Raw genomic sequence first — 12,429 nt, 5'->3', positions numbered from 1 at the left:
AACAACCGGAAGCGACGCAGGCCGCACGGCAGCGGCCGCGAGAGGCTCGGCGGGCGCGAACGGGCCGCTGTGCCGGCGCCGGACGCCCGGGGACCCGTGGGGAGGAGCGCGGCGGCTGGGGTCCCGGCGAGGGCCTGCTCCGTGCGGCGGCCGCGGGCTGCGCGCGCCTTCCGGGTGACCTATAAACCCGGCGGCACCCCGAGTGCGGCGCCTCCCCCTGCCCGTTCCCACGCCTCCCGGGCGGGTGTGGCCTCCAGGGGGCGGGGCTGAGCGCGGGGTGGGCGCGCCTACCGAGCAGGTGGCCGGCGCCCTGCCGCTCCGTCCGCGTGGGCGCGCAGGAACGGTGAGTTCTACGAGGCAGCCGAACGTGGGACGGAAAGGGGAGGTGAGACGGCCCGCAGGTAACGAAACCGCGTCTGTTCCTCGCTCCTCTCGCCTTCTCCCTCTTCAAAACAAAAACCAGTGTGGGCGATCATCATCCTGGAGTTCAGACTGGGGGGGGAAATGAAGTCTGGGCGTTGTCAAACAAGGACAGTAGGAAATTTCACGGTGCCGACAGACGTGATACACAGGAACGATTAGGATTGTACGGTTATAAAGGTCGCAATAATGAATAAACTCGGGGATACTGGAGAAAGGTAATAATCCAGGGTAAATAAATGCTTGTTCAGCACATGAAATCCATGTGTTTGGAAACTTTTTGATGAACTGAGTTTTTTTTCTTAGGGGCTTCTACAAAACGCAAGGAAGATGAGATTAAAAATACACGTTATCATGATTGATACGTTGTGGTGGAGAGAACATGGGCTTTGAGGTCAGAAATAGCAATGTTCAAATCCAAGGTCTGCCACTCCTGAGCTCTGAGACCTTGGATGAATTATTGTCCTCAAGGATCAGAGTTTCCAAAACACTTAAACGCTGATAAGATGTTCCAGTCTCCAGGGCCGTTCTGAGGGTTACAGAAAAAACGCACAATGGCATACATAGTGCGTCACGAACATTAATGTGATAACTTCCTGGGCCCCCTCCCTCAAGTCATCTTTAAAGACGCTAAAGATCATAGTCAAGTGGATTTTGCAGAAATTGTGCTGAACACAATAAAAGATACTTTAAAGAATATTCAGAACAAGAGAGTATAGACCTGAGTAAAGTTTCTTGAGACAAGGTGTGCTGGGCATTGAACCTAATGGCAGAAGGAGGGCAGTCGTTTGGCTCCCAGATTGTCTAAATCTTCCCATAAAGAGAAAGACTTTCAGGCTGGAAAGGGCACAACAAACCCGACAAGTAGTCGGAAAGAGGAAGTTCTAAAGAACAGTTCATTTTTTTTTATAAGATCAAATCTTCAGTGAGATGAATTAATTGTAGGAAGAAAACGGGAGGGGCAGGGAGTGCAAATGTTCTCTCTTCTCTCTTCTCTCAACAGATCCAGCTTCAGCTGGGTTTTAGTGCTTCCAGCTTTGTGTCTTGTGGGGTAATTTATATACATTGTTCATCTTAGTAGCCCTCATACTACCCGTGACATGGCTTTGAGCATATCAAGTGGGCAGTAAAGATTTGCGAATAAATGAATGTTGTCGTGTAACTTCCATTAGTAATCATGACAATTCCTGAAGCATGTACCTGAAAATTAAAGATGGAAAAAATGTTCTCTGGATTTTCAAAGATGGATAAGGCCTGATTCCAAAGATTACAAATATCAACTCAGCAGTATTCCAGAGGGGATTTATGTATTTCTCCATCTTATAAAACTCCCATCCCCAGGGCACCTGGCTGGCTCAGTCCGTAGAGCACATGACTCCTAATCTCAGGGTCATGAGTTCAAGGCCTACCTTGGGCTTGGAGCCTATTTAAAAAAACAAAAAGCTTCCACCTCTCCATCTTTCACTCCTGTCAAAATCTGTCCATATTTTGAAGCTCATTTCAAATTATGTCTTTCCCATGAAGTTGTGCCTGTTTATCCCAACCGATCATCCTTCCCCTCTGCTGAATGCCTAAGACCTCTGTCTGTTCTTGTAAAACTGATAGTACCTGTTATTTCAAATAGAGTAATGTTCGTGAGGGTGCTTTGTAAACTGAAAAGTGTCATAAAAATTCAGATTCGGTGTTTATTGAGCACCTACTCTGCACTTCATGGTACTGTGTGCTCCATCGTACATACTTTATGTAGCCCCTCTAGGCAGAAGCTTACCGAAGTAAGGATGCTGTCTTACTCATCTTCGTCTGCCCAGCACCTGGCACAAAGCGGCCATTTAATAACGTCTCTGTTAAGAGCTGTGTTAGGACCTTTCACAGTGTGTATCTCCTTTCATTATCACAGCAACTCTGTAGAGTAGACATGCCTTTAATCAATAAATGCCTTTAATCAAAAAATATTTTTTGACATAAACAATGTGTAGATCACCATGCGAGTGCCGCAGACACAGCAGTGAAGAAAATAATCCCTCCCCTCTTACTTTACAGGTGAAACTGAGGTGCCCAGTGATGGTTTTCTTGGAATCATACTGCTAGTGAGCTGTAGATCCAAACTGTAAATCTAGGTCTTCTTGGTCCCAAGTCCAGGGCATAAACACAAGAAATGATATTTTTATTCTTACTATATTTTATTATGTATTTATACATATAATTTTATCATATATATATATATATATATATATATTTTTTTTTTTTTTTTTTAAGAGAGGGAGAGCAGGAGGAGGGGCAGAGGGAGAGAGAGACTCTCAAGCAGACTCCATGCCCAGTGCAGAGCCTGACACGGGGCTCGATCTCACAACCCGGAGATCATGACCTGAGCTGAAATCAGGAGTTGGACAGTTAACTGACTTAGCCACCTAGGTACCCCTATTATTATATATTAATGTGTATTTACATGTCACATTTTTCAACTCTGTATTCGATAGTAGATGCTTTAGAGTCTACCGGGTCCCTATAAGTTAGGAATAAGGTCAGCAATTATCTAATTTTTTAAAAAGAATACAAAATTAGACCTAAGTAGATTTCACCACAAGAAATTACTCTACCCCCAGGTGATTTATTAATATGGCTGATGATACTGGTATGGTTCCTAAATATAAAGATATAACTGATATTTAAATTAATTGACTTTCCTGCCTGCAGTCTTGTCTTGCTCTAAGACATCCTCCATACTGCTAGTAGGCTGATCCCATTAAAATACTGGTATGATTCTGTTACTTTCTTGAAAATCCTTGAGTGACATTTTATCACCATTTATTTATAGCATAAAACAAACTGCCCAGCTGGACACACAACCCCCCTCAAACTCTGCCTTCCACCGCCCATCAGTCCCGTATCAGGCCTTTCTCCTCTGCAGGTTATGTTGGCAGCCTGAACCTGGCTGACTTAGAACCGGTCTCCAGGACTCCAGTTCTTAGAGGAACCGTTCTCTGACACACGCACCTTTGGGAGCCTTACACACTAGAAATCCCTCTGTCACAGCTTACAATTAAATTGTTACATGCAAATAAGAGCTTGGATCAAGTGACTTGCTCAGTTTCAAGTCCCATTTCTTTGTTAAGATTACTTTTTATATACTTCTTAACTTCTTAATGTGTCCTTCAAATTTTTTTTAAAATATTTATTTATTTGAAAGACAGCAAGAGCGAGAGACGGAACACAAGCAGGGGGTGTGGGAGAGGGAGAAGCAGGCTTCTCGCCGAGCAGGGAGCCCGATGTGGGGCTCGATCCCAGGACCCCAGGATCATGACCTGAGCCAAGGGCAGCCGCTTAATGACTGAGCCACCCAGGCGCCCCTATCCTTCAAATGTTAATAGTTGGTTGTCTTTTTTTGTCACGTGAGCCACTGGTGATGAACAATTCGCTTGGGGTTGCAAAATGCAGGTGTTCTAATCCTATCATTCCTTCTCCATTGATCACCTAGACTACTTCTCTAGACAGATTTGCCTTCATCTTCTATTCAGATCTCCTCTGAACCTGTATGGGAAAGGCAAGATAAAGACTTGTTTCCCTTTATTTATCTGCTATACTTACAGGTTTATTCATGTTCTCTCTTTACTCAAAAGCTGATTTAAAAGTTATAATCTTCTGGGGCGCCTGGGTAGCTCAGTCAGTTAAGCATCTGACTCTTGATTTCAGCTCAAAATCATGATCTGAGTGTGGTGAGATTGAGCCCCACTTCAGGCTCCGCACTGGGCGTGGAACTTAGATTCTCTCTCTGCCCTACCCCCCCCTTTAAAAAAACGTTATAATTTTCTAATAAATAGTATATTTCACCTAGATTTTCAAAATCTGTTGGCATAAATTTTTTTCCTAGTTTTATCTTTTTTTAAAAAAAAAATCTCTGATATATCTATAACTACATTTCATAATTCTTATATTATTTTCTGAGTCTTTTTTCATATTTCTTATATTATTTTCTGAGTCTTTTTCCTTTGAATAATCTTAGCAAAAGTTTGTTTTATTGGTCTTTTCAGATAACAGCTTTGGACAGTGGTTTTCTGTGCTATATCTTTGTTTTCTAATCGTACTCATTTTTTTTTAAAGATTTTATTTATTTGACAGAGAGAGAGAGAGACAGTGAGAGAGGGAACACAAGCAGGGGAAGTGGGAGAGGGAGAAGCAGGCTTCCCGCTGAGCAGGGAGCCCGATGCAGGGCTCGATCCCGGGACCCTGGGATCATGACCTGAGCCCAAGGCAGATGCTCAACCGACTGAGCCACCCAGGCACCCCTAATCTTACTCATTTTTTTTTAAAGATTTTATTTTTAAGTGGTCTCTACACCCAGTGTGGAGCTGAAACTCATAACCCCGAGATCAGAATCACACAGTGTACCTACTGAGCCATCCAGGTGCCCCTTATTCATTTATCTTTATGATTTGTTTCATTCTATGTTCTTGGGATTACTTATTTGTTCTTTTTCTAACTTCTTGATCTAGATACTTAGTTTATTAGTTTTCAATTTGATTTTTAAAAGAAGTATTTAATTTCTCTAAGTATTTAAGGTTCCTCTAAGTGTGTTTGGCTATGTCAAGAGTTTGAAACGTGATATTTTCTGTATTGTTTGGTTTAAGTATTATCAGATTTCCATGCTGTTTTTCCTCTGATGGTGAGCCATTTGGAGGTGTTTTAAGTGTCTAAATATACAAAGGTTGGAAGTCAGTAACACCGCGGAAGCAAAGATCAGTGAACCTGAAAACGTAGCAATAGAAAGTTTCCAGAATGACATTCAAAGAGAAAAAAGACTAGAAAACCATAAGAACACGGCATTGTTGGGCTGTCAGATGATATCACATGGTCTAACACACTTCTTTTTTTTTTTTTTTTTTAAAGATTTTATTTATTTATTTGAGAGAGAGAGTGAGATAGAGAGAGCATGAGAGGGGGGAGGGCCAGAGGGAGAAGCAGACTCCCTGCTGAACAGGGAGCCCGATGCGGGACTCGATCCCGGGACTCCAGGATCATGACCTGAGCCGAAGGCAGTCGCTTAACCAACTGAGCCACCCAGGCGCCCCTGGTCTAACACACTTCTGTTTGGAGTCCCAGAAGGAAAGAGAATGGGACAGAAATGAAGACATTTAAGACATTTTTAAACCAACAAAAATTAATAGAGCTCTTGCTCTCAGACTCACTGGAAGAACTTATATAAAGAGGGTATTTGGTAGGCAGCTTCTGACATGGCTCCCGTGAGTCCCACCTGCTGGGATTCACACCTAGATGTAATCCCCTCTTCTTGAGCGTGGGCCGGACCTAGTGATTGCTTCTAACAAATAGGATACAGCAAAAATGACGACATGTCACTTGTGCATTATGTTACAAAAGACTTTGATTTCTGTCTTACTGGTTCTCTTCCTCTGTTGCCCTCTTGGTTTATGTGCTTTGATGAAGAAGCTGCGGGTTGGGGACACTCACGTGGCAAAGAATTAAGGACAGCCTCTAGCAAACAGCCAGCAAGGAACTGAGACCTTCGTCTGGTTATCCAGTTACGAAGAACTGAATCCTGTCAACGACCATGTGAGTGGTCTGGGAGGCAGCTCCTTCTTCAGTGGGGCCTTGAGATGACTAAATCCCCAGCTGACACCCTGACTGTGGCCTCTAAGGGACCCTGAAGCAGAGGGCCCAGCGAAGCCACCCCAGATCCAGAAACAGATCGTAAATGTTGTTTCCACTCATTATACTTTGGAGCAATTTGTTATGCAGCAATAGATAGCTAATACAATGTTCTTTAAGAATAGTGAAATTGAGGGGCACCTGGGTGGCTCAGTCATTAAGCGTCTGCCTTCAGCTCAGGTCATGATCCCAGGGTCCTGGGATCAAGCCCTGCATCGGGCTCCCTGCTCTGCGGGAAGCCTGCTTCTCGCTCTTTCTCTGCCCCTGCTTGTGCACGCTCTCTCTCTCTCTCTCTGTCAAATAAATAAATAAAATCTTAAAAAAAAAAAAGAATAGTGAAATTGAAACCAAAAGGAAGGACTAAGAGGCAAGAAGAAATGATAAGCAAAAAATTAGCAACCATGTGGGTAAATCTAAATAACAATTGGTTGTAAAATAATAACACCAACTATGATCTCATGAGAAGATAAAAATAAGAGCAAGATAGAATTATATTATTGAACCAATATGTAATCAGTAATAAGACCGAAAGTGTTATTGACACAATCCTCTCTCCCTTTCTTCTTTTTGGTAGCAGAACATCTTGCATTTTAGCTGAGCACATGCCTTACTCACCAGAGACCACGTTTCCCAGTTGCTTGTGTAGGTAAGTGTGTCCCTGTAACAGCTTTTGCTAAAGCCATGGAGGTAGAAGTGATGTGTGCAACAGATAGTCTTTTTAAAAGGAAGCTCTTTGTTTTCCTTTCTGTCTGTTTTCCTTTCAGCAACCAGGGTGATCACGTGGGAGGCAAACACAGAAGCTAAGTATTAGAGATGACAGACGGTCAGAGCCGGTCTACCAGCGTGGGTTCCCGTGTGACTGCATGTGGCCGACTTGCCTCCCAGCATTGATTGCTGCAGCCTGCTCTGCAAGCCCAGCCTGCTTCTGAAATGCTTCACGGGAGAGAAGTTGACATGGATGCTCCTTAAGGTACTTATTTTAAAGACTTTTTGTTACCACAGCTTAGCCTTGATCCTGACAAATACATCCTTTAAGCTCCAAAAGAAAGAATAAAAGAAAGGAAAAAAAAAAATTTTAAAGCACATATTTTAAAAGAATAAAATGAAATCTTGAAAATAAGTTCCAATATCTCAAAAGTAAATGGATTAAATACACCAATGAAAAGACAGACTTTTGTTGAGGATACAGAAATTCTGACTCTATGACATTTAGAAGAAATATATCAAAATTATAAAAGGTATAAAAGGATAAAAAAAATATCAGGTAAATACAATCAAAAGATAGGTTGCTGTATTGCTGTCCAATTAAAGGGACTTTATTTAAAGCCAATTAAATAGATGTGGGTGGGAATGCATTATAAAGGATAAATATGGTCACTAAAAAATGCTAAGCATTTAAATTAATTTGGAATGTCCAGCAACTCTAAATTTACAAGTCTCTAACAATACAGCATATATTTATGAATATATGTTTTATATAAAACAATTTCATGGGAAAATGGGCAAATATGCAATCACATAGGGAGATTGTTAACATACTTCTTTTGGTAATTAACAGATCAAATATTCAGTAAGACTAATAAACTTGACACATTTGGTAACCCATACTTAGTTAAATAATCTAATTTTCCAATTAAGTACAGAGGAAACACATAAAAATTGACAGTGTCCTGGGTAATAAAGTATCAGTAAATCTTAAAAAATTGATATAGAGACCACATTGTGGTTGAAAATAAAAATAAGGGTTATTTACTTTGTTCTAAAATTTAAGTACTTCACTTTTTTTTTTTTTTTTTTGAGAGAGAGAGTGAGAGAGAGAGAGAGAGCACAAGAGGGGGGAGTGGGAGAGGGAGAAGCAGACTCCCTGCCGAGCAGGGAGCCCGATGCGGGACTCGATCCTGGGACTCCAGGATCATGACCCGAGCCGAAGGCAGTCGCTCAACCAACTGAGCCACCCAGGCGCCCCTAAAATTTAAGTACTTCAGAAGATAGATTCTAATTGGATTTACATATAGGTTAACTACCTCTGAGATATTTATAGAATTCTGATATTTCAGTGTTGGCATATTTTGTTTTCAGGACCATACTGTAGTAGAGATCAGTAACATAGATTGGTAGCGCTTTATTCACGCTATTATTGAAAAAGGTGAGCTGCACAATGTTAACTCATTTTCATTCAGTTTTAAGTTGGAGAAAATGGCCAGAAATTCTTTCAACTCTACAATTTAAAAAATGCAGTGTAGGCTATGTTTTTAATTTCTGAAATTTGGGCCAAACTACTTCTTGCCAAAAGTTTCCAAAGATCTAGTTTCACCAGGCATGAGAAAATCACCCAGTGCATTTATACGCATATGTGTGAGGCAGAGACAGATTGAGCAATGCCCTGGAGTGATACCAGGGGTTTGATTTTCTTGCCAATAGCTCAAAAGTCTTCTTTAGCCTCAGGCCTGGACTAAGTCCTCTTAAATGTTTGTAGAACAACAGACTGGCCTATTGTGCACCTAATTCAAAGGGTCTAAGCCAGGAGAATGTATGGTTTGTGGTACTGTTCATTCACAATATGTCACTTTAAATTTTTTAGTACAAAACACGTAGTAAATGGCTGTAAATACTACGTCCTTGCATAAGATTGCTACCTTATGTATTAGTTCTCTTTTGCAGCCATATCAAAATTATTATCTTGCAATTCTGTTGGTCAGATTTGAAATGGGACTCACTGGGCTAAACTTGAGGCATCAGTAGGGCCACATTCCTTTATAGAACTATAGGAGAGAATCTGTTTCCTTGTCTTTTCTGGCTTCAAGAGGGACACCTGCATTCCTTTTTTTTTTTTTCTTCATTTGAGAGAAAGTGAGAGCGAGAGAGTGAGCACGAGCATGGGAAGGGGCAGAGGGAGAAGCAGATTCCCCGCCGAGCAGGGAGCCTGACTTGGGGCTCAATCCCAGGATACTGGGATCATTACCTGAGCCGAAGGCAGACACTTAACCCACTGAGCCACCCAGGCGCCTTTTTTTTTGCCCCCACCTGCATTCTTGGGCTCACTTCTAGCTTCAAGAAACCAGCAACATCTGGTCAGTTGATTGAGTCCTGATATCATCACATCTCTTGGATCTTTCTTTTTTTTTTTTTTTTTAACATTTATTTATTTATTTTAAGTAATCTCTATCCCCAACATGGAGCTTCAACTCAGGACCCCAAGATCAAGAGTTGCATGCTCTTCTGACTGAGCCAGCCAGGTGCCCCTCCCTGACCTTTCTTTATCATATCTCTCTTTTACCTCAGCAGGAAAGGTTTTCACTTTTAACAACTCATGTGATTTATTGGGGCCCATCTGGATGATCTAAGGTAATCTCCATTCTCAAGGTCCCTACTTCTAATCATGTCTGAAAAATACCTTTTGCCATATAAGGTGACATATTCACAGGTTCCAAGAATTAGGGCATGGACATATATACATGGGCCATTATTTTGCCCCCACGTTTGAGTTTAAATATCAAACAAGTTCGGCATTTACACTAACCAGTAGAGGATCCTTTCCATCATCACTCTTACTATCTGAGCTGATTCTGATCGCTATTCATTAATTAAAGTTTCAAGACTTTCCTCAACATATAGAAATAATATGTATTGTACCTACCATTGTGGCTACCAAAGATTCTACAGTCACTGAAAAGTATTACAAGAGAATAAATATGATAATAGTTAACATTTATTGAATGCTTACTCGAAGTACTCTTCTAGGTGCTTTACATGTTTTGAGTTATTTAATCTTCACAAAAACCCTATGAGGTGGGTATCAGCATCGTTACCATTTTACTGATGAATGAAGTTTGTTGAAGTTTACATTTAAATTAAATGAAGGTTTAGGGTGTTACCAAAAGAAATGATACCAGATGGCCTTCAGTATAGTGGTTTTTATAATATACAAACACAGAAAATGTACTACATATTTTATATTACATTCTATCAAAAATGAATGTTTTCACCTTTAGATTTGAGAGAAAAAAATAGAATGGAATCTATACATTTTCATTTCTTTGAATCTGAAAGAAATGCATGTGCTGATGTGTGTATGTGCGCTTGTGTACATGATTATGTATGTGTGAAAAGAGAGATTAACTCAGTATAAAAAGGGATTTCTTCCAGTTATTTTTCATCTTGTTCCTGCCATTTTTGCTCTATGATATCTGTTCAAAACATTAAAAGTATATTTTGCCTTTGGAATTAATATGCAGATGTTAATTTGGAGTTGTTAATATGCTGGTGTTGGGGAGGAAAGATTTTACTCTATCCATCAAGGTTTTTCTGGCTGATCTAAAAATTAAATTGACATGCAACAAATCAACAGGAAAAAAGTCAAATTTAATTTTGTTTTACAGGGAATCCACAAAGACATAAGATTCCAAAGACAGTTAAATGAGGTATATATGTCATCCTAAACTAAGGAAAAGGGGGTAAGGGGTCTGGAATTTTAGAGGGAAAGAAAACAATTCACAGGAAGATGAAAAAGAATAAATGTTTGGTAAACAAATGTTTTTCTGGACCATTCAGAAACAATGGGACAAAGCGAGGACTTTGATGAAACAGACCTTGCTAGGCTGCTCCCTGTCTACCATACCCAGTTCATATTACAACATAGGTATCTATGGTGATAGTTCTCTTCCTAGAGCAGGTCCACGATATAAATTCTTTTAGGAAGGGGCACCTGGGTGGCTCAGTCATTGGGCGTCTGCCTTGGGCTCAGGTCATGATCCCAGGGTCCTGGGATCAAGCCCCAGATCGGGCTCCCTGCTCCGCGGGAAGCCTGCTTCCCCCTCTCCCACTCCCCCTGCTTGTGTTCCCTCTCTCACTGTGTCTCTCGCTGTCAAATAAATAAATAAGATCTTTTTAATAAATAAATAAATAAATAAATAAATTCTTTTAGGCAGTAAAATTTCTTCCTGAGTCTTTTAATGAAGAAAGCTTGAAATCATCTGCGTGCCAGAATGGCACATTTGGGGCTGGCTTGCGCTTGGTTCCCGCACAGGCCAGACTAGAGTAAAAAACAACAGTTAAAAAAAAAAAAACTCAGTTAATAGTATTGTGGGACAGCTTAAAGCCAGGCTCCAGTAGGGCAGCAAGTGATTTCTTTGGATTAAGATTGAGTAACTAGAGAGCAATTGCCAGATTTCCTTGGACTTGATTGACACACAGCTTTGGGTTACAAAAAATTGTTTTTGTTCTATTCCAATGTCAGTCGTCATTTACAGGAGTTTCTGAATATTACTCTGTTGCGTAGCCTCAGATTTGGGGTCTGCTTTGAAGAATCCATTTCTACCAAACTTTAAATTTTTACCAGCTTTTCAGCTTCCCAACTCTTTTTTAAAAGCTTTGTCTTTGAGCAAATTAAAATCACTCTGCCTGCCATTTTCCCTAACAGATAAATGATCTGTTAAATAAAAATCCAACATTTGACAACACGATGTTGGTGAGTCCGTGAGGCATCTGATATACTCCTAGTTGGTGTGTAAAATGGTCTGACTTCTGTGGAGGGCAATACGATAATATTTATACAGATTATAAATTCATTTAACCCACGAATTCCACTCCTGGGAGTTTGTCCTGTGTTTATAGCTGTATAGTCTGAAATGATGTGTGAACAGTGTTATTTATTCGCATTACTGTCTGTATTAGCAAAATATTAAAAATGCCCTTCAAGTGTCCTTCATTCAGAGATTAAATGAACTATGGTACTACCCTGCAATGAGATAATACGCAGCTGAAAAAAAAAGTAAATGAAGCTCTTTGTGTACTGATGCACAAGAGATTTCCAAGGTATATTGTTAAGTGAAGAAAACGAAGTGAATATAATGTATCATCTTTTGTTTAAGAAAGAGGAGAAAATAAGAATTTACTTTCATATGGCTTGAACTTGTATAGATAAACACCAGAAGGATAAATAAAAAAAAAAGAAACGGAACAGTAGGGACAGGGTAGACAGGGTCAGGGGAGGGAGCAAGACTCCTCAATGTGTGCCTTGTGATAGGGTTTTAACTTTCGGACAAGGCCCATGCATTACCTACTCAAAACAGAACAAAACAAAGGAAGCAAAGCTTTGAAAAGAAACAAGAGTCCTCTTTCCATGGTTCACTGATTTTTCTGAGCATGTTATACTTTTTGATAATCTTGTGTGTGAACTCAAAGCAGTTAGAAGCCAGAGCAAGGGAGAAAAATGCAACATTTGTCCTGTGAGAAAAAACTTAGAGCCAGAACGTTAGAGGAAGCTGGATCCAAAAGAGCATAAAATGGCAAAACAGTATCATTTTCTAGCCAGCAGGATCTAAATGGTACTTAAATGTATACATCTGT

General features: G+C 40.6%; 1 long non-coding RNA gene across 8 annotated transcripts in view; it reads left to right on the top strand.

Annotated features, from left to right (window-relative positions):
- Positions 1-17: 17 nt before the first annotated feature.
- LOC116647023 overlaps positions 18-12,429 on the top strand; it is a 72,784-nt gene continuing 60,372 nt past the window's right edge. For all 8 annotated transcript variants that reach the window (XR_004302254.1, XR_004302251.1, XR_004302258.1 and 5 more), the window contains exons 1-4: positions 18-401; positions 5,863-5,985; positions 6,656-6,727; positions 6,846-7,051. This is a non-coding gene — a long non-coding RNA (uncharacterized LOC116647023). The remainder of the gene's footprint in view (positions 402-5,862; positions 5,986-6,655; positions 6,728-6,845; positions 7,052-12,429) is intronic.

The sequence above is a fragment of the Phoca vitulina genome, unplaced genomic scaffold (assembly GCF_004348235.1).
Source record: "Phoca vitulina isolate PV1807 unplaced genomic scaffold, GSC_HSeal_1.0 scaffold38, whole genome shotgun sequence".
Taxonomy (NCBI): domain Eukaryota; kingdom Metazoa; phylum Chordata; class Mammalia; order Carnivora; family Phocidae; genus Phoca; species Phoca vitulina.
Note: the sequence above shows the minus strand (reverse complement) of the source record. Positions and strands in the feature narration are given on the sequence as shown.